Consider the following 23,668-nt stretch of genomic DNA (forward strand, 5'->3'; position numbering starts at 1 on the left):
TGCCAAACGTTTACAAACGCTACGAAAGAAATCCAAACGTTTCACCTTTTTAGTAATTTAGGCCAAATATTTAAAACGTTACAAAACCAATCCAAACGTTTAAAACGTTTCGAAACAAATAAAAACGTTTCACCTTTTTAGAGATTTAAGCCAAACATTTACAAACATTATGAAACAAATCCAAACGTTTCACATTTTTAGCGATTTAAGCCAAATGTTTACAAACGTTGCGAAGCAAATCCAAACGTTTCCCCTTTTTAGCAATTTAATCCAAACGTTTGCAAACGTTACGAAACAAATCCAAACGTTTTCCCTTTTTAGCGATTTAAGCCAAACATTTACAAACGTTACAAAACAAATCCGAACGTTTCCCTTTTTTAGCAATTTAAGCCAAACGTTTAGTAATGTTACAAACAAATCCAAACGTTTCACCTTTTTAGCAATTTAAGCCAAATGTTTACAAACGTTACGAAACAAATCGAAACGTTTCCCTTTTTTAGCGATTTATGTCAAACTTTTAAAATGTTATGAAACAAATCCAAACTTTTAAAATGTTACGAAACAAATCCAAACGTTTAACCTTTTTAGCGATTTAAGCCAAACATTTCAAACGTTACTAAATAAATCCAAACATTTCACCTTTTTAGCGATTTAAGCCGAACGTTTACAAACGCTACGAAACAAATCCAAACATTTCAAATTTTTAGCGATTTAAGCCAAACGTTTAAAACGTTACAGAAACCAATCCAAACTTTAAAACGTAATGAAAAAAATCCAAACATTTTTCTTTTTAGCAATTTAAGCTAAACGTTTACAAACGTTACGAAACAAATCCAATCATTCACCTTTTTAGCGATTTAAGCCAAACGTTTTAAACGTTACAAAACAAATCCAAACGTTTTACCTTTTTAGCGATTTAAGCCAAACGTTACGAAACAAATCCAAATGTTTCCCCTTTTTAAAAATTTAGGCCTAACATTTAAAACGTTACAAAACCAATACAAACGTTTAAAACGATACGAAACAAATCAAAACATTTCACCTTTTTAGCGATTTAAGCCAAACGTTTACAAACGCGACGAAACAAATCCAAACGTTTCACCTTTTTAGCGATTTAAGCCAAACATTTCCAAATGTTACGAATTAAAACCAAATGTTTCACCTTATTAGCTATCTAAGCCAAACGTTTACAAAAGTTACGAAACAAATCCAAAATGTTTCACCTTTGAAGCGATCTCAGCCAAACGTTTACAAACGTTACGAAACAAAACAAAACGCTTCACATTTTTTGCGATTTAAGCCAATTTAAAACTTTATAAAACCAATCCAAACGTTTAAAAAGTTACGAAACAAATCCAAACGTTTCACCTTTTTACCGATATAAGCCAACGTTTAAAAACGTTACGAAACAAATCCAAACGTCTCACATTTTTAGCCATTTAAGCCAAACGTTACGAAACAAATCCAAACGCTTCACCTTTTTAGCTATTTAAGCCAAACTTTTACAAACGTTATGAAACATATCCAAATGTTTCCCCATTTTAGCGATTGAAGCCGAACCTTTACAAACGTTACGAAACAAATAGGAACGTTTCCCCTTTTTTGCGATTTAAGCCAAACGTTTACAAACATTACAAAACAAATCAAAATGTTTCATCTTTTTAGCGATTTAAGCCAAGCGTTTACAAACGTTACGAAACAAATCCAAACGTTCCCCTTTTTAGCAATTTCGGCCAAACATTTAAAACGTTACAAAACAAATCCAAACGTTTCACATTTTTCGTGATTTATGCCAAACGTTTACAAACGTTACGAAACAAATCAAAACGTTGCACCTTTTTAGCAATTTAAGCCAAACGTTTACAAACGTTACGAAATAAATCCAAACTTTTCCCCTTTTTAGCGATTTAAACTAAACGTTTACAAACATTACGAAACGAATCCAAACGTTTCACCTTTTTAGCGATTTAAGCGAAACGTTTGCAAAAGTTAGAAAACAAATCCAAACATTTCACTTTTTTAGTGATTTAAGCCAAATGTTAAAAACGTTACGAAACCAATCAAAACGTTTAAAACGTTACGAAACAAATCCAAATGTTTCACATTTTTAGCGATTTGAGCCACACGTTTACAAACGTTACGAAACAAAACCAAATGTTTCCCCATTAAAGCGATTTCAGCCAAACATTTACAAATGTCACGAAACAAATCTGAACGTTTCACTTTTTTAGCGATTTAAACCAAACGTTTACAAACGTTATGAAACAAATCCAAACTTTTCACCTTTCTAGCGATTTAAGCCAAACGTTTACAAACGTTACGAAACAAAACCAAACCTTTAACGTTTTTAGCGATTTAAGCCGAACGTTTACAAATGTTACGAAAGAAAACCAAATGTTTCAACTTTTTAGCTATTGAAGCCAAACGTTTACAAACGTTACGAAACCAATCCAAACATTTACCTTTTAGCGAGTTAAGCCAAACATTTAAAACGTTATAAAACAAATCCAAACATTTCACCTTTTAAGCAATTTAAGCCAAATGTTTAATACATTACGAAACCAATCTAAACGTTTAAAACGTTAAAAAACAAATCCAAATGTTTCCCATTTTTAGCGATTTTAGCCAAACGTTTCACCTTTTTAGTGATTTCAGCCAAACATTTATAAACATCACGAAACCAATCCAAATGTTTATAAACGTTACGAAACAAAAACAAACGTTTCAACTTTTTAGAGATTTAAGCCAAATGTTTACAAACGTTACAAAAAAAATCCAAACGTTTCATCTTTTTAGAAATTTAAGCCAAACGTTTATAAACATTATGAAACAAATCAGAATGTATCACATTTTTAGCGATTTAAGTCAAACGGTTACAAACGTTACGAAACCAATTCAAACGTTTCACCTTTTTAAGGATTTATGCCAAACGTTTACAAATGTTACGAAACAAATCCAAACGTTTCACCTTTTTAGCGATTTAAGCCAAACGTTTAAAAACGTTACGAAACAAATCCAAAAGTTTCCCCTTGTAACACCCCGTATTTTACTGATTAGTTTTGATGAATTTTCTGATGTTGTTTTGATTTTTCAAAATCATGTTTTGACTCGTGTGACTTTTGGTATGTCGTTTGGACTTATTTGTTTGTGACTTGGACCTACGAGATCGACTTTGGGCTTAAAATCGAGTCGATATGCGTTAGAGGAGTTTTGGGCGTGCCGGAGGAAATTCTAATTCTAATAATGTGAATTCAAAAAAAATTAGTTTGATTTTTATTAAGATTAAAAGTATCATTATAAAAAAAATTAGTTTGATTTTTATTAAGATTAAAAATATCATTACTAATAAAATATTTATAAAGAATAAATTTGTTTTTCTTTTTAAATTAAAAATAATATTATTAATAAAATATTTTCGAAGGGTAAGCTTGTAATTGTATTTAAAAAAAAACCCTAATCTAACTAATTGTATATAAGACTTTTAACTATTCTTGGGTATAACAACACCGGAAAAAAAAAAGAGAAACATCACTTTTCTGCCGCCATGTTATTTATATTCTTCTTTTAAAGTATTATCATTCTCTCCATTTGTCTTAAGATTCATGATTTGTTTGAACAAGTATTGGATGTCAATATCTTAATTAAGATAATTATACTTGTTATTGTTTACATATTTGTTGTGGCTTTAAATTCCATTGATATGGCACGGTTTCCTAGGTGAAACACCAAATTCTGAAACAAGTAATGGGTTTTAATCAAAATGTCATGTTGTTCAATTATTTAATTAAGTCAAGACAAATCACATTAATCCAAATTAAGCTCCTCTATGTTTCATTAACATTGCTACACTTTTATTATCAATTGCTTTCGGCAGATTATTCTCTGTACATACTATTTTCTTGATTTTCGTTCTACATTTTTATTTTATTTTTTTAAAAAGTGATAATACTCAAAACATATTTAATTCTTTTAAAAGTGATTTTCGGTGCAATGTTTGTTTTATTATTTCAAAAGTTATATTGCACTTTAAATTTTATGTGATTCATTTTATAGTACAAGTTTTGGCATTTGTAGACAAATTGTAGTAAATTTTTGTATTAATTGTGTAGGTGATTTTGAAATAAGTTTATATCTGAATTGTTTTTGAAAAGTGTATATATGTTTGATATATTTCTAATCTACATGAATTTGGAAGTTGGAATCTTATTCGTTTTGGTATGTGTTGGCTATTTCTACAAGCTAGCTAGTTTACGCTTATGTGAGTTTTAAGCTAATTTGAGTTCCCTTATTTTATAAATTGAACATTGATTTATTTAAGTCTTTTGAATATATTTATAAACTAATTTTACTCTGGTTGGACGTTTGGGTCGGGTTAGACTTGGATCGCCCGACATGTGAGGTCGATCCTGATAATTATGGTATCTTATTGACTCACTACCTTGGAATTATGAACATTGGTTTATACTTTATTTAAGTTATTAAAATAATTTCGGACAATGTTTTAAAAAAGGGAACTCAACTAGGCTTAGCTTGTTGTTTGATTTCAGGATGTTAAATGTTATGCTGTGATATTTACAGTGGTGTGTACTTTGGATTGTATTGAGATGCTAGTCCTATGTGGTGTCTAGTATTCTTAGAATTAGGGGTTGAATGTATTTTAACTTATATATTGTTTTAGACCCGTCGACTGCTCGTGCAACAGAGTCTACGCAAGGTTAGCTGTTTGCCAAGATTCACGTGGATAAGCAAGCAGTGAGTTTGTAATACTATTTACCGCTTTATTAAGTACCGCATCATATTTTAATATTATAAATGCTTTTGAACTGTTTTTACGGATTATGGATCTGAATTGAAACAATCTGCTCGATAGGCTTATATCGAGACTGTATGCACCGGTAAGTACTCTGGGAATCGGCACACTAAAGTCTTGCTTACGCTGGTATATATATATGACGAGTATTTGTTACCGTCCACTCTAGGTTTATCAGTATGCTATGTCATACTTACGTTGGGATCATTTCAATACTGTTTTCCATAATCATATTATATTAGTATAAAATGATTTTGATTTAAGGGTTCTAAACTTAATAAATGTAAATAGTATTGCGAACTCATCTCAGTATATCTGACCCCATTGTTTTCCCAAATTTTCCAGGTTTATGATTTGAAAGCTGGTCCACTCCGATTCTTTTGATTCTTCGGAGGTTTTTATGTTATTTAAACTAGTTACTGTTTTCGAACTCTTAGACCGCAGTAGAACTAGTTTATATATTACATTTATTATTACACTTTTGGATTGTCGATTTGATCGATTATTTATATTGGCATGACTACTCTGAATTATTTTATATATTATATTTAAGGCATGTTGTTGAGAATTTTGGATATTTTAATTATTTATATTAGAACTGTAATATAAATTGTTAGACTTAGGTTGGAGTTTCGGTTGCCCCCGAGCAGTTTCTGCAGGTTAATGTGTTTGATTGATTTCTGCGAAGCTTGCTACGGGTTTTGGTACGATCATACCCATACCCTAGCGCCAGTCACGATTCATGAAATTGGGTCGTGACACCCCTTTTGAACGATCTAAGCAAAACATTTACAAACATTACGAAACAAATTCAAACGTTTCACCTTTTTAGTGATTTAAGCCAAACGTTATGAAACAAATCCAAATGTTTCCCCTTTTTAAAAATTTAGGCCTAACATTTAAAATGTTACAAAACCAATACAAACGTTTAAAACGTTACGAAACAAATCAAAACGTTTTACCTTTTTAGCAATGTAAGCCATACATTTACAAACATTACGAAACAAATTCAAACGTTTCTCCTTTTTAGCGATTTAAGCCAAATGTTTACAAACATTACAAAACGAATACAAACGTTTCCCTTTTTTAATGATTTAAGCCAAACGTTTACAAACGTTACGAAACAAATCCAAACGTTTCATATTTTTAGCGATTTAAGACAAACGTTTACAAACGTTGCGAAACAAATCCAAACGTTTCACCTTTTTAGCAATTTAAGAAAAACGTTTACAAAAGTTACGAAATAAATCAAAATGTTTCCCCTTTTTAGCGATTTTAGCCAAATGTTACGAAACAAATTCAAACGTTTCACCTTTTTAGCAATTTAGGCCAAACATTTAAAACGTTACAAAACCAAACAAGCGTTTTACATGTTACAAAACACATCCAAAACGTTTCACCTTTTTAGCGATTTTAGCCAAACATTACGAAACAAATTTAAACGTTTCACCTTTTTAGCGATTTAAGCCCAATGTTTACAACGTTACTAAACAAATCCAAAGGTTTCACCTTTTTAGCGATTTAAGCCAAATGTTAACAAATGTTACAAAACGAATCCAAACGTTTCCCCTTTTAAGCGATCTAAGCCAAACATTTACAAACGTTACAAAACAAATCCAAACGTTTCACCTTTTTAGCGATTTAAGCCAAACGTTTACAATCATTACGAAACAAATACAAACGTTTCACCTTTTTAGCGATTTAAGCCAAACGTTTACAAATGTTACGGAAAAAAACCAAGCGACTAACCTTTTTAGCGATTTAAGCCAAAGGTTTACAAACGTTACGAAACAAATCCAAGCGTTCCACATTTTTCGCGATTTAAGCCAAATGTTTACAAACGTTACGAAACAAAACCAAATCTTCCACCTTTTTAGCGATTTAAGCCAAACGTTTAGAAATGTTACGAAACAAAACCAAGCGTTTCAACTTTTTAGCTAATGAAGCCAAACGTTTACAAACTTTATGGAACCAATCCAAACGTTTATCCTTTTAGAGATTTAAGCCAAACATTTAAAACGTTACAAAACCAATCAAAATGTTTCACCTTTTTAGCGATTTAAGCGAAAAATTTACAAACGTTACAAAACAAATCCAAACTTTTTACCTTTTTAGCGATTTAAGCCAAACGTTGAAAACGTTACGAAACCAATCTAAATGTTTAAAACGTTGCGAAACAAATCCAAATGTTTCACCTTTTTAGCGATATAAGCCAAACGTTTACAAAAGTTACGAAACAAAACCAAATGTTTCACCTTTTTAGCGATTTAGGACAAACGTTTACAAACGTTACGAAATAAAACAAAGCATTTCAACTTATTAGCTATTAAAGTCAAACGTTTACATACGTTACGAAACCAATCCAAACGTTTACCTTTTTAGAGATTTAAGCCAAACATTTAAAACGTTTCAAAACCAATCCAAACGTTTCACCTTTTTAGCGAGTTAAGCGAAACGTTTACAAACGTTCCAAAACAAATCCAAATGTATCCCCTCTTTAGCGAATTAAGCCGAACATTGAACACGTTACGAAACCAATCCAAACGTTTCACTTTTTATCGATATAAGCCAAACGTTTACAAATGCTACGAAACAAATCCAAACATTTCACCTTTTTAGCGATTTAAGCCAAACGTTTAAAACGTTACGAAACCAATCCAAACTTTAAAACGTAATGAAAAAAATACAAACGTTTCCCCTTTTTAGCGATTTAAGCTAAACGTTTACAAACGTTACGAAACAAATACAAACTTTAACCTTTTTAGCGATTTAATCCAAACGTTTTAAACGTTATAAATCAAATCCAAACGTTTTACCTTTTTAGCAATTTAAACCAAACGTTTACAAACGTTACAAAACAAATCGAAACGTTTAACCTTTTTAGCGATTTAAGCTAAACTTTTACAAACGAGACAAAACAAATCGAAACGTTTCACCTTTTTAGCAATTTAGGCCAAACATTTACAAACGTTACGAAACATATTCAAACGTTTCTCCTTTTTGGCGATTTAAGCCAAATGTTTACAAATGTTACAAAACGAATCCAAATGTTTCCCTTTTTTAACGATTTAAGCCAAACCTTTACAAACGTTATGAAACAAATACAAACATTTCACATTTTTAACGATTTAAGACAAACATTTACAAACCTTAAGAAATAATGTCACGACCCATTTCCATGAATCGCGACCGGCGCTAGGGTATGGGTATGGTCCAAAACCCGTAGCTAGCCTTGCGGATAACCAACAAATACATAAACCTGCAAGAAAACCAATGCTCGGGGGCAACCGAGACTCCAGCCTAGATCTAGCAGTTCATAATATACAACATCATTTATTATAAATTGCTCAGCCAACTCTGAGCCTTAAACATGGCAGAAATTCATATTAACCCAAGTTAATAAAAGAATGCCAAAACAACAATAATCATTTGAATAAGTTTATAACAAGTATTAGACATATAAGACTTCTAATTACTACTGCGGTGTAAGAATAAAATCAGTTTACTAACTTTATTAAAATATAAAGTAAAACCTCCGAGGAAATAAAGAATCGGAGAGCAGGTGACTCGCTCAAATCATAACCCTGGACAAATTGGGAAAACAACGGGGTCTGATATACTGAGATGAGTTCATACCACTATTTACATTTATCAAGTGGAAAACTTTTAAAACTGTTTAAAACATTTAATAACAACATTACGTACAATAGTTGGAACCCTAATCCACAATAGTAAATATATCCATAATCCAATAGGCCTGATCCCGAGAGCTGAGCTACACCGAGTTACCACCGACCACTCTTAATTCATAATCAGAGTCCCGAGAGCTGAGCTACACCGAGTTACTCTACTGGTCCCGAGAGCTATGCTCACACCGAGTTACCACCACATATCACATACCTTATCTAGATCAATACCGGTGCGCACGCAGTCCTAATGATGCCCATTAGGTAGCATGTTCCAACTAAAAGCCATAATGATAAAAAAAAGTTTGGAATTGTACGTATACAATATATAGATACTAAAATAACAATTTACTTAATAAAGCAGTAAATAGTAAGTACAAACTCACTGCTTTCGGACTTTTTAGAAAGAAGAAATAAAGTTCTTTGAGTGAAGAAATTCGTTTTTAGGGTTTGGAGATGAATGGGGGCTAGGGTTTGCAACTTAAGGGATCTATTTATAGACTCCTGCGGGCTTTACTTGGGCTGCAATTAAAGCCCACGGTTTAATAGGTATTTTTAGAGTTAGAAACCTCCAAATAACAATCCAACCGACCAGAGTTTAGCAAATCCTCTTAGGAACAACATATCCAAAGATGAGCCCGATCCGACCGTTCAATTGTGAGATATCAATGTTTTATTAACACATGGCAGTTTTCAAAAACATGGGAAAACAACTTCAATATATACCCGAAAATGAATCGAATCAATATCTACTACCCACACGATACATATGACACATACAAGATACAAAAAAAGACTCAATCAAGGTGGCACAATGCTCAACCCAATCTGAAACTATGTCGAAAACATAACAAAAAAATAAGGGGTATTACATTCTCCCCAACTTATGAAAAAATTCGTCCTCGAATTTAAAACTATAACAATCGTCGTACAACATAACATAAAACTACACGCCAATCTGAACAGAACGCCCGAAACCAATGTGGAAACGCATCCACAAGATACTCAACGTAAAAAAAAAACAACAATAACAACAATAACGCAAACGAACTTTGTCTCCAAAACAGTCCTCAACCAAGAACCAACCAAACTGAAAACAAAGGTATACCGTACCCAACGACCAACGCACTTGCGTAAACAGAACTCAACAGGTTGTCCCTCAAAACAACTCAACATCACCACTTGCATAAACCGAACAATCTCAAATGATCACTAAAGCATCGACACTACTTAGCATAAACGATAACTCCATATTTTCAAAGATAACTCTAATCAAAATTTCTACTAAGAGAAGGTTAGGACAAGACCAAATACAACGAAAATACATATGGGGTACTACATTCTCCCCAATCTATGAAAAATTCGACCTCGAATTTCAAATCTGAACTTATTCGCACTATAACCGTCACAACACACATATGCGCAAAATTCTGATTCTAACAACTCAGTGCTCTAACGATTACTCGATCAACCCAATGTGAATAATCAACAATTATCCAACTGAGAGTCACAATTACTCTATACCGGAGTGACTTCCAAAACCAGCTCAAATCTTAACAGTTATAAAACCTCAATATCAAAATACAACACTACTAGGATCATCCAATCCAATGACTAATATCAAATTCGATAATACAATCAACTTCGTAAATTATGAAACACAAAAACGCATACCGTTATTTCCAAGAAAACATGAACTCATAATAATAGAATCTCTAAATTAGCAATAAATAATCCCAAACACAATGACTCCTTCAATCATTCAGAAACATAACGCCGCAATTAAACTGAGCATCGACTGCATCTCACTTATATTGCACAACTTAAAATTTTATCGCCCACACTATGGGTTCAACCACTGATGAGAACGATATCCAACATTACAATAATACCATCAATCAACAAAATCAATCAACCAATACTGGTTGTCGAAAGCTATATATCGTGATCCTCGATTCTCGAATCAGCTAACTCATATATTCAAATCAAACTCAAATTCACAAAATAATTTAATCAATTGACTATAACCTCATATACAACGAGAGATCACTACGACCAATTCACCCTGACTGGATTGTTAGTTATGCTCAAAACCAACCCACTGGGGTACAAAATCTTTTAATACACAAAACATTTTGTATTCAAAATTTTCCACTTCTCTTTAAAAGACTTTACGTCTTACACCTCCTTTTATATTCGAATCAAAATGCTTTTACTGTTGAAAAAAAAACATTGGTTTTGTAAACCCCTGAATTTTTTCCAAATATCCACATTTTTAATTTGAAATTTTCCCTTTACTTTTCAAATACGTTGCAAATTTATAAAACAGTTCAATTGACAAAATTTATGTTCTCTTTAAACCAAACTTGCTAAAATCAATTTTTTCCCTTTTCGAAAATACACAAATGTGGAGAAATCTTTCGTATTGAAAATACACATTAATTTTTCAAAACATTAAAATTTTATTGTCACTTACAAATTTTAATTTGTAAATAAAATCACGATTTGAAGAAATCGTTAAGCCCACAAAATTATTGTTCCTTTTTTATCCAGTTTGATAAAATTCCTTCCTTTTCTCAAAAGGGTAAAATTTAACAACGCAAATCTCTTTGTTTATGAAAATACTTTTATATCCATGTACCCAAAGTACTTGGACAAAATCTAATCTGAAAGATAAAGTCTCGTTAAAAACAAAAATATAGTGTATACACGCACATGGAGCATAACCAACATCCTTAATCCACAAATCCCTAAATCACAAATCGGAAATTATCACGAACACTTTCTAATTTGAATCTAACCATACACCATACATGGCACAACTTTATCTTGAGTGCAACTGGAAAATTTATTCTTACTCTCTATAAAACACAAGATCCAGACAAAGCAGACAGATCCATTACAACGAAATCATCCAAAGCATCCACCACCATCATCACAGAGTATTTGTCTAGCTACCTTTCGGTAACTGTTTCAAATCATTTGAAATCTGACAACTTTATAAATACATTTATCACAATGTGACTCGCGAGCTCGTTTTAGAACATCTTTCTTAAAATCACTTTATCGATAAAATCCATTTTACATAATTGTGCGCCAGGGTGATGACATCTTTCATCCCCAAAGAGTTGCATCCAACCCTAATTATTTCTATGCATGTGATGAATGTACTATTTTGCATGTATCATTTTTTTATCTTTTATTTAGTGAACATACTCAATGCTCAATGCAATCCTATTCGTGGCATTCAAAATGCATGTTCATGATATGTCTGGGCACAATTACGTGTTGAAAATATTTCAAATATATTTAACAATTCAACCTTTGAAATTAACTTCTCAATAAAATATTTGCTAGACGCTAAACTCTGTGAGATGTGCACTCGATAACTTCAAAATATTTCTCAATTCCTTACTTGCAACCTAGCAACATTCGATGCTAAAAAAACAACTCAACCTAATAATTCTGTTACAACTCTTCTGCATAAATATCCAACTAACCTCAACCCTAATTGAAACTTATACCCAACGAACAATAACATATCACAACATTCCTACGAAACTTACCGCTAGTTCCCGCATCGAATCATCATACTTGATGAAAACCACCAGTGTATTAATACACCGATCTATCTTCTCGGATCAGAATTTCCAATATCATTTTTAGGATAATCAGAAATATCCAACCATTACAAAGGAATACTTCCCTCATCTTCCTCGATATCGAAACCCAAAGATTTCGATTCACAACAACAATGTAGCAAACCCAGCTTAATCCAAAGCAGAAACTAGATCAAAACAGGGTCTGAACAAAAGTTTGACTCACAATCAAACCAAACATCAATGTATAAACCATAATCGCGTGAAATAAATTGTCTCACGTGCTACTTCGCACGAAGAGATGAAATAAAACAATTAACTTACTCCAACATGTAAGCGAATTATACAACGCAAATCAAAACCAAAATATTACGATTTCTACAACCCATAAATCACGTAAGCATGCAATTTAACAAAATTAACCCAAATATACTTTGAGAAAATCAAGACATGCTAAAACAAGCTTGAATTTTTGTAACCAAATCATTCTGTAATATATAATCTTTCAAGAATATGCTTCAAAATTTATTTTGAAATCTTAAAGTCAATTATCAAACTTTCAAATTTTTAGTTAAGCCCCACGATTAAAACAAAATCACTATTTGTGAAAGTCTCTTCTTATTAATAAATTGCTTTAAAACGGATACCCAAGTATCTCAAATAATAAAATCATCGAGCTAGCCGGGTCATTACAACTACCAAGCTCAACTTCTAAATTTGGGTGACCCAAGTCAAACCCAGTACAACTGTTTATAAAATGTATTCAAAATATTCGTAAATCCAAAAAAAATATTTGAACAAAATTTCCACCCTTTCAAAATTTAGGAGCTTAACTTAACCCAACCGCTAAACAGCAATTTAAAATCTCAAGTGAGAAATCTTTGATATCAAACATCCATTCCGTAAATCCCAAAGATTCAAATACAATAAAAATCCTCTTTACTAGAAACTTAACCAAAAATAAAACTTTTTAAAGAATTAAACTCAAACTTCTCTATAGATTTTGTGTCAAAACACAAATTAAAACAAAACCACTTTTCTTAATGAAAAACTCTTAAAACAACATGTGGTCAAACCATATATGACCACAAAACACGTTTTAAAGTTTAACCCAAAATTTCTTTACTAGAAAATAAGGCTAACGCCCAAATGTATCCTCACAGGTGCCAGCGTTTATCGCACCCAACAATTACGGGCAAAGCCAAAATGTTTCACCATATAATCCATCATTATTAAATCATTAATGGCATAAAGCCAAAAACATTTCAAACAACATCATACCCAAGTATGAATTTAGAGAACATCATCAACAAAAGATTTCCCTAGAAACCAGAAGCAATTAAAATCACCCAAGTGAAATAACCTCAACATGATAAAACACAACTGGTAATATCTAGTGAAATTAATTGTCAGACATAGCATCAATACTAAATAAAGACTGACAGACATCACCTATAGGATGTAGGCTGAAAGTTTGAAAATAAAAGATGACGTTTTAATAGACAAGACACGAATCCTAATTCCGCAGTAGCTCCTATGACAAGATATCAACTTATCATGCCAAAACACATAACATATAACATGCATAAGGCCTTGGTTTGAAACCAAAGCTCTGATACCAAGTTTGTCACGACCCATTTCCATGAATCGCGACCGGCGCTAGGGTATGGGTATGGTTGTACCAAAACCCGTAGCTAGCCTTGCGGATAACCAACAAATACATAAACCTGCAAGAAAACCAATGCTCGGGGGCAACCGAGACTCCAGCCTAGTTCTAGCAGTTCATAATATACAACATCATTTATTATAAATTGCTCACCCAACTCTGAGCCTTAAACATGGCAGAAATTCATATTAACCCAAGTTAATAAAAGAATGCCAAAACAACAATAATCATTTGAATAAGTTTATAACAAGTATTAGACATATAAGACTTCTAATTACTACTGCGGTCTAAGAATAAAATCAGTTTACTAACTTTATTAAAATATAAAGTAAAACCTCCGAGGAAATAAAGAATCGGAGAGCAGGTGACTCGCTCAAATCATAACCCTGGAAAAATTGGGAAAACAACGGGGTCAGGTATACTGAGATGAGTTCATACCACTATTTACATTTATCAAGTGGAAAACCTTTAAAACTGTTTAAAACATTTAATAACAACATTACGTATAATAGTTGGAACCCTAATCCACAATAATAAATATATCCATAATCCAATAGGCCTGGTCCCGAGAGCTGAGCTACACCGAGTTACCACCGACCACTCTTAATTCATAATCAGAGTCCCGAGAGCTGAGCTACACCGAGTTACTCTACTGGTCCCGAGAGCTATGCTCACAACGAGTTACCACCACATATCACATACCTTATCTAGATCAATACCGGTGCGCACGCAGTCCTAATGATGCCCATTAGGTAGCATGTTCCAACTAAAAGCCATAATGATAAAAAAAGTTTGCAATTGTACATATACAATATATAGATACTAAAATAACAATTTACTTAATAAAGCGGTAAATAGTAAGTACAAACTCACTGCTTGCTAATCCACGTGATAACCAGGCAAGCAACTAATCCTGATTCGTCTCCGAAGCACGAACAGTCGACGAGTCTAAGGATGATGAACAATAATGTAAATGATGTATTAACCCAAGGTTCAAGGGGCTGGACCGAATTCAATTTAATCCACAAGCTTCCAACGAACAACGCAACGTAGAAATCGCGTAGATCTTGCGAGTAGGATGTAAAATCATACTCTAAGCGGAGTGAATCGCATTCGGACTTTTTAGAAAGAAGAAATAAAGTTCTTTGAGTGAAGAAATTCGTTTTTAGGGTTTGGAGTTGAATGGGGGCTAGGGTTTGCAACTTAAGGGATCTATTTATAGACTCCTGCGGGCTTTACTTAGGCTGCAATTAAAGCCCACAGTTTAATAGGTATTTTTAGAGTTAGAAACCTCCAAATAACAATCCAACCGACCAGATTTTAGCAAATCCTCTTAGGAACAACATATCCAAAGATGAGCCCGATCCGACCGTTAAATTGTGAGATATCAATGTTTTATTAACACATGGCAGTTTTCAAAAACATGGGAAAACAACTTCAATATATACCCGAAAATGAATCGAATCAATATCTACTACCCACACGATACATATGACACATATGACACATATACAAGATACAAAAAAAGACTCAATCAAGGTGTCACAATGCTCAACCCAATCTGAAACCATGTCGAAAACATAACAAAAAAATAAGGGGTATTACATTCTCCCCAACTTATGAAAAAATTCGTCCTCGAATTTAAAACTATAACAATCATCGTACAACATAACATAAAACTACACGCCAATCTGAACAGAACGCCCGAAACCAATGTGGAAACGCATCCACAAGATACTCAACGTAAAAAAAAACAACAATAACAACAATAACGCAAACGAACTTTGTCTCCAAAACAGTCCTCAACCAAGAACCAACCAAACTGAAAACAAAGGTATACCGTACCCAACGACCAACGCACTTGCGTAAACAGAACTCAACAGGTTGTCCCTCAAAACAACTCAACATCACCACTTGCATAAACCGAACAATCTCAAATGATCACTAAAGCATCGACACTACTTAGCATAAACGATAACTTCATATTTTCAAAGATAACTCTAATCAAAATTTCTACTAAGAGAAGGTTAGGACAAGACCAAATACAACGAAAATACATATGGGGTACTACATTCTCCCCAATCTATGAAAAATTCGGCCTCGAATTTCAAATCTGAACTTATTCGCACTATAACCGTCACAACACACATATGCGCAAAATTCTGATTCTAACAACTTAGTGCTCTAACGATTACTCGATCAACCCAATGTGAATAATCAACAATTATCCAACTGAGAGTCACAATTACTCTATACCGGAGTGGCTTCCAAAACCAGCTCAAATCTTAACAGTTATAAAACCTCAATATCAAAATACAACACTACTAGGATCATCCAATCCAATGACTAATATCAAATTCGATAATACAATCAACTTCGTAAATTATGAAACACAAAAACGCATACCGTTATTTCCAAGAAAACATGAACTCATAATAATAGAATCTCTAAATTAGTAATAAATAATCCCAAACACAATGACTCCTTCAATCATTCAGAAACATAACGCCGCAACTAAACTGAGCATCGACTGCATCTCACTTATATTGCACAACTTAAAATTTTATCGCCCACACTATGGGTTCAACCACTGATGAGAACGATATCCAACATTACAATAATACCATCAATCAACAAAATCGATCAACCAATACTGGTTGTCGAAAGCTATATATCGTGATCCTCGATTCTCGAATCAGCTAACTCATATATTCAAATCAAACTCAAATTCACAAAATAATTTAATCAATTGACTATAACCTCATATACAACGAGAGATCACTACGACCAATTCACCCTGACCGGATTGTTAGTTATGCTCAAAACCAACCCACTGGGGTACAAAATCTTTTAATACACAAAACATTTTGTATTCAAAATTTTCCACTTCTCTTTAAAAGACTTTACGTCTTACACCTCCTTTTATATTCGAATCAAAATGCTTTTACTGTTGAAAAAAAAAACATTGGTTTTGTAAACCCCTGAATTTTTTCCAAATATCCACATTTTTAATTTGAAATTTTCCCTTTACTTTTCAAATACGTTGCAAATTTATAAAACAGTTCAATTGACAAAATTTATGTTCTCTTTAAACCAAACTTTCTAAAATCAATTTTTTCCCTTTTCGAAAATACACAAATGTGGAGAAATCTTTCGTATTGAAAATACACATTAATTTTTCAAAACATTAAAATTTTATTGTCACTTACAAATCTTAATTTGTAAATAAAATCACGATTTGAAGAAATCGTTAAGCCCACAAAATTATTGTTCCTTTTTTATCCAGTTTGATAAAATTCCTTCATTTTCTCAAAAGGGTAAAATTTAACAACGCAAATCTCTTTGTTTATGAAAATACTTTTATATCCATGTACCCAAAGTACTTGGACAAAATCTAATCTGAAAGATAAAGTCTCGTTAAAAAAAAATATAGTGTATACACGCACATGGAGCATAACCAACATCCTTAATCCACAAATCCCTAAATCACAAATCGGAAATTATCACGAACACTTTCTAATTTGAATCTAACCATACACCATACATGGCACAACTTTATCTTGAGTGCAACTGGAAAATTTATTCTTACTCTCTATAAAACACAAGATCCAGACAAAGCAGACAGATCCATTACAACGAAATCATCCAAAGCATCCACCACCATCATCACAGAGTATTTGTCTAGCTACCTTTCGGTAACTGTTTCAAATCATTTGAAATCTGACAACTTTATAAATACATTTATCACAATGTGACTCGCGAGCTCGTTTTAGAACATCTTTCTTAAAATCACTTTATCGATAAAATCCATTTTACATAATTGTGCGCCAGGGTGATGACATCTTTCATCCCCAAAGAGTTGCATCCAACCCTAATTATTTCTATGCATGTGATGAATGTACTATTTTGCATTTATCATTTTTTTATCTTTTATTTAGTGAACATACTCAATGCTCAATGCAATCCTATTCGTGGCATTCAAAATGCATGTTCATGATATGTCTGGGCACAATTACGTGTTGAAAATATTTCAAATATATTTAACAATTCAACCTTTGAAATTAACTTCTCAATAAAATATTTGCTAGACGCTAAACTCTGTGAGATGTGCACTCGATAACTTCAAAATATTTCTCAATTCCTTACTTGCAACCTAGCAACATTCGATGCTAAAAAAACAACTCAACCTAATAATTCTGTTACAACTCTTCTGCATAAATATCCAACTAACCTCAACCCTAATTGAAACTTATACCCAACGAACAATAACATATCACAACATTCCTACGAAACTTACCGCTAGTTCCCGCATCGAATCATCATACCTGATGAAAACCACCAGTGTATTAATACACCGATCTATCTTCTCGGATCAGAATTTCCTATATCATTTCTAAGATAATCAGAAATATCCAACCATTATAAAGAAATACTTCCCTCATCTCCCTCGATATCGAAACCCAAAGATTTCGATTCACAACAACAATATAGCAAACCCAGCTTAATCCAAAGCAGAAACTAGATCAAAACAGGGTCTGAACAAAAGTTTGACTCACAATCAAACCAAACATCAATGTATAAACCATAATCGCGTGAAATAAATTGTCTCACGTGCTACTTCGCACGAAGAGATGAAATAAAACAATTAACTTACTCCAACATGTAAGCGAATTATACAACGCAAATCAAAACCAAAATATTACGATTTCTACAACCCATAAATCACGTAAGCATGCAATTTAACAAAATTAACCCAAATATACTTTGAGAAAATCAAGACATGCTAAAACAAGCTTGAATTTTTGTAACCAAATCATTCTGTAATATATAATCTTTCAAGAATATGCTTCAAAATTTATTTTGAAATCTTAAAGTCAATTATCAAACTTTCAAATTTTTAGTTAAGCCCCACGATTAAAACAAAATCACTATTTGTGAAAGTCTCTTCTTATTAATAAATTGCTTTAAAACGGATACCCAAGTATCTCAAATAATAAAATCATCGAGCTAGCCGGGTCATTACAACTACCAAGCTCAACTTCTAAATTTGGGTGACCCAAGTCAAACCCAGTACAACTGTTTATAAAATGTATTCAAAATATTCGTAAATCCAAAAAAAATATTTGAACAAAATTTCCACCCTTTCAAAATTTAGGAGCTTAACTTAACCCAACCGCTAAACAGCAATTTAAAATCTCAAGTGAGAAATCTTTGATATCAAACATCCATTCCGTAAATTCCAAAGATTCAAATACAATAAAAATCCTCTTTACTAGAAACTTAACCAAAAATAAAACTTTTTAAAGAATTAAACTCAAACTTCTCTGTTGATTTTGTGTCAAAACACAAATTAAAACAAAACCACTTTTCTTAATGAAAAACTCTTAAAACAACATGTGGTCAAACCATATATGACCACAAAACACGTTTTAAAGTTTAACCCAAAATTTCTTTACTAGAAAATAAGGCTAACACCCAAATGTATCCTCACAGGTGCCAGCGTTTATCGCACCCAACAATTACGGGCAAAGCCAAAATGTTTCACCATATAATCCATCATTATTAAATCATTAATGGCATAAAGCCAAAAACATTTCAAACAACATCATACCCAAGTATGAATTTAGAGAACATCATCAACAAAAGATTTCCCTAGAAACCAGAAGCAATTAAAATCACCCAAGTGAAATAACCTCAACATGATAAAACACAACTGGTAATATCTAGTGAAATTAATTGTCAGACATAGCATCAATACTAAATAAAGACTGACAGACATCACCTATAGGATGTAGGCTGAAAGTTTGAAAATAAAAGATGACGTTTTAATAGACAAGACACGAATCCTAATTCCGCAGTAGTTCCTATAACAAGATATCAACTTATCATGCCAAAACACATAACATATAACATGCATAAGGCCTTGGTTTGAAACCAAAGCTCTGATACCAAGTTTGTCACGACCCATTTCCATGAATCGCGACCGGCGCTAGGGTATGGGTATGGTTGTACCAAAACCCGTAGCTAGCCTTGCGGATAACCAACAAATACATAAACCTGCAAGAAAACCAATGCTCGGGGGCAACCGAGACTCCAGCCTAGTTCTAGCAGTTCATAATATACAACATCATTTATTATAAATTGCTCACCCAACTCTGAGCCTTAAACATGGCAGAAATTCATATTAACCCAAGTTAATAAAAGAATGCCAAAACAACAATAATCATTTGAATAAGTTTATAACAAGTATTAGACATATAAGACTTCTAATTACTACTGCGGTCTAAGAATAAAATCAGTTTACTAACTTTATTAAAATATAAAGTAAAACCTCCGAGGAAATAAAGAATCGGAGAGCAGGTGACTCGCTCAAATCATAACCCTGGAAAAATTGGGAAAACAACGGGGTCAGGTATACTGAGATGAGTTCATACCACTATTTACATTTATCAAGTGGAAAACCTTTAAAACTGTTTAAAACATTTAATAACAACATTACGTATAATAGTTGGAACCCTAATCCACAATAATAAATATATCCATAATCCAATAGGCCTAGTCCCGAGAGCTGAGCTACACCGAGTTACCACCGACCACTCTTAATTCATAATCAGAGTCCCGAGAGCTGAGCTACACCGAGTTACTCTACTGGTCCCGAGAGCTATGCTCACACCGAGTTACCACCACATATCACATACCTTATCTAGATCAATACCGGTGCGCACGCAGTCCTAATGATGCCCATTAGGTAGCATGTTCCAACTAAAAGCCATAATGATAAAAAAAGTTTGCAATTGTACGTATACAATATATAGATACTAAAATAACAATTTACTTAATAAAGCGGTAAATAGTAAGTACAAACTCACTGCTTGCTAATCCACGTGATAACCAGGCAAGCAACTAATCCTGATTCGTCTCCGAAGCACGAACAGTCGACGAGTCTAAGGATGATGAACAATAATGTAAATGATGTATTAACCCAAGGTTCAAGGGGCTGGACCGAATTCAATTTAATCCACAAGCTTCCAACGAACAACGCAACGTAGAAATCGCGTAGATCTTGCGAGTAGGATGTAAAATCATACTCTAAGCGGAGTGAATCGCATTCGGACTTTTTAGAAATAAGAAATAAAGTTCTTTGAGTGAAGAAATTCGTTTTTAGGGTTTGGAGTTGAATGGGGGCTAGGGTTTGCAACTTAAGGGATCTATTTATAGACTCCTGCGGGCTTTACTTAGGCTGCAATTAAAGCCCACAGTTTAATAGGTATTTTTAGAGTTAGAAACCTCCAAATAACAATCCAACCGACCAGATTTTAGCAAATCCTCTTAGGAACAACATATCCAAAGATGAGCCCGATCCGACCGTTCAATTGTGAGATATCAATGTTTTATTAACACATGGCAGTTTTCAAAAACATGGGAAAACAACTTCAATATATACCCGAAAATGAATCGAATAAATATCTACTACCCACACGATACATATGACACATATGACACATATACAAGATACAAAAAAAGACTCAATCAAGGTGTCACAATGCTCAACCCAATCTGAAACCATGTCGAAAACATAACAAAAAAATAAGGGGTATTACATTCTCCCCAACTTATGAAAAAATTCGTCCTCGAATTTAAAACTATAACAATCATCGTACAACATAACATAAAACTACACGCCAATCTGAACAGAACGCCCGAAACCAATGTGGAAACGCATCCACAAGATACTCAACGTAAAAAAAAACAACAATAACAACAATAACGCAAACGAACTTTGTCTCCAAAACAGTCCTCAACCAAGAACCAACCAAACTGAAAACAAAGGTATACCGTACCCAACGACCAACGCACTTGCGTAAACAGAACTCAACAGGTTGTCCCTCAAAACAACTCAACATCACCACTTGCATAAACCGAACAATCTCAAATGATCACTAAAGCATCGACACTACTTAGCATAAACGATAACTTCATATTTTCAAAGATAACTCTAATCAAAATTTCTACTAAGAGAAGGTTAGGACAAGACCAAATACAACGAAAATACATATGAGGTACTACATTCTCCCCAATCTATGAAAAATTCGGCCTCGAATTTCAAATCTGAACTTATTCGCACTATAACCGTCACAACACACATATGCGCAAAATTCTGATTCTAACAACTTAGTGCTCTAACGATTACTCGATCAACCCAATGTGAATAATCAACAATTATCCAACTGAGAGTCACAATTACTCTATACCGGAGTGGCTTCCAAAACCAGCTCAAATCTTAACAATTATAAAACCTCAATATCAAAATACAACACTACTAGGATCATCCAATCCAATGACTAATATCAAATTCGATAATACAATCAACTTCGTAAATTATGAAACACAAAAACGCATACCGTTATTTCCAAGAAAACATGAACTCATAATAATAGAATCTCTAAATTAGTAATAAATAATCCCAAACACAATGACTCCTTCAATCATTCAGAAACATAACGCCGCAACTAAACTGAGCATCGACTGCATCTCACTTATATTGCACAACTTAAAATTTTGTCGCCCACACTATGGGTTCAACCACTGATGAGAACGATATCCAACATTACAATAATACCATCAATCAACAAAATCGATCAACCAATACTGGTTGTCGAAAGCTATATATCGTGATCCTCGATTCTCGAATCAGCTAACTCATATATTCAAATCAAACTCAAATTCACAAAATAATTTAATCAATTGACTATAACCTCATATACAACGAGAGATCACTACGACCAATTCACCCTGACCGGATTGTTAGTTATGCTCAAAACCAACCCACTGGGGTACAAAATCTTTTAATACACAAAACATTTTGTATTCAAAATTTTCCACTTCTCTTTAAAAGACTTTACGTCTTACACCTCCTTTTATATTCGAATCAAAATGCTTTTACTGTTGAAAAAAAAAACATTGGTTTTGTAAACCCCTGAAATTTTTCCAAATATCCACATTTTTAATTTGAAATTTTCCATTTACTTTTCAAATACGTTGCAAATTTATAAAACAGTTCAATTGACAAAATTTATGTTCTCTTTAAACCAAACTTGCTAAAATCAATTTTTTCCCTTTTCGAAAATACACAAATGTGGAGAAATCTTTCGTATTGAAAATAAACATTAATTTTTCAAAACATTAAAATTTTATTGTCACTTACAAATCTTAATTTGTAAATAAAATCACGATTTGAAGAAATCGTTAAGCCCACAAAATTATTGTTCCTTTTTTATCCAATTTGATAAAATTCCTTCCTTTTCTCAAAAGGGTAAAATTTAACAACGCAAATCTCTTTGTTTATGAAAATACTTTTATATCCATGTACCCAAAGTACTTGGACAAAATCTAATCTGAAAGATAAAGTCTCGTTAAAAAAAAATATAGTGTATACACGCACATGGAGCATAACCAACATCCTTAATCCACAAATCCCTAAATCACAAATCGGAAATTATCACGAACACTTTCTAATTTGAATCTAACCATACACCATACATGGCACAACTTTATCTTGAGTGCAACTGGAAAATTTATTCTTACTCTCTATAAAACACAAGATCCAGACAAAGCAGACAGATCCATTGCAACGAAATCATCCAAAGCATCCACCACCATCATCACAGAGTATTTGTCTAGCTACCTTTCGGTAACTGTTTCAAATCATTTGAAATCTGACAACTTTATAAATACATTTATCACAATGTGACTCGCGAGCTCGTTTTAGAACATCTTTCTTAAAATCACTTTATCGATAAAATCCATTTTACATAATTGTGCGCCAGGGTGATGACATCTTTCATCCCCAAAGAGTTGCATCCAACCCTAATTATTTCTATGCACGTGATGAATGTACTATTTTGCA

The sequence above is a fragment of the Mercurialis annua genome, linkage group LG7 (genome assembly GCF_937616625.2).
Source record: "Mercurialis annua linkage group LG7, ddMerAnnu1.2, whole genome shotgun sequence".
NCBI lineage: Eukaryota > Viridiplantae > Streptophyta > Magnoliopsida > Malpighiales > Euphorbiaceae > Mercurialis > Mercurialis annua.